Source organism: Propithecus coquereli, unplaced genomic scaffold, assembly GCF_000956105.1.
Source record: "Propithecus coquereli isolate 6110/MARCELLA unplaced genomic scaffold, Pcoq_1.0 Scaffold196, whole genome shotgun sequence".
NCBI classification, from domain to species: Eukaryota; Metazoa; Chordata; class Mammalia; order Primates; family Indriidae; genus Propithecus; species Propithecus coquereli.
Window position 1 is genome coordinate 450452 of NW_012144522.1, and position 619 is coordinate 451070.

Genomic DNA, 619 nt, shown 5'->3' on the forward strand with positions numbered 1-619 from the left:
TTTTTTTTATTTCAGCATGTTATGGGGGTACAGATGATTAGGTTACGTATGATGCCCTTACCCTCCCTCCCCCCCAAGTCCGAGCTTCAAGTGTGTCCATTCCCCCGGAGGTGCGCATCGCACTCATTGACTCAATACAAGTAGGTTCTTTGGAAATCTTCCTTGATTTTTCTATGACACATTTCACACGTGAAGAACCATATGGGGCACACCTTAGACACTTAACCTGCGCCCATGGAAACAGTGAGTAAAGGTTTCTCCGTTTCCTCCAACTTCATTTCTAACACTGGAGCAATTGATCTCTATGTGATGCTTCTCCCTTCCAGGCTGCCTTTTGTGCAAAGCTCTCAGAATTCCACGATGATAATATTTAGGAGGCAAAGCTTTAAGGCTGGCAAGAAACACAACCAGCCTCATTCTCAGCTTCCTTGTCTCACTTCGCAGACCTCAGCTTCCTTGTCTGATGTTGCATTTCCACCTGGTTTGCTCCAGGCATCTCAGATGCTTGTTTCTCTCTCGAACTTCCTCTCCTCCCGGCACCCTCCTCTCCATCTGTGTCTTTCTCTCTCTCTCTGTCTCTATCTCTGTCTTTTCCTGTCTCTGTCTCTAGCTCTTTGTT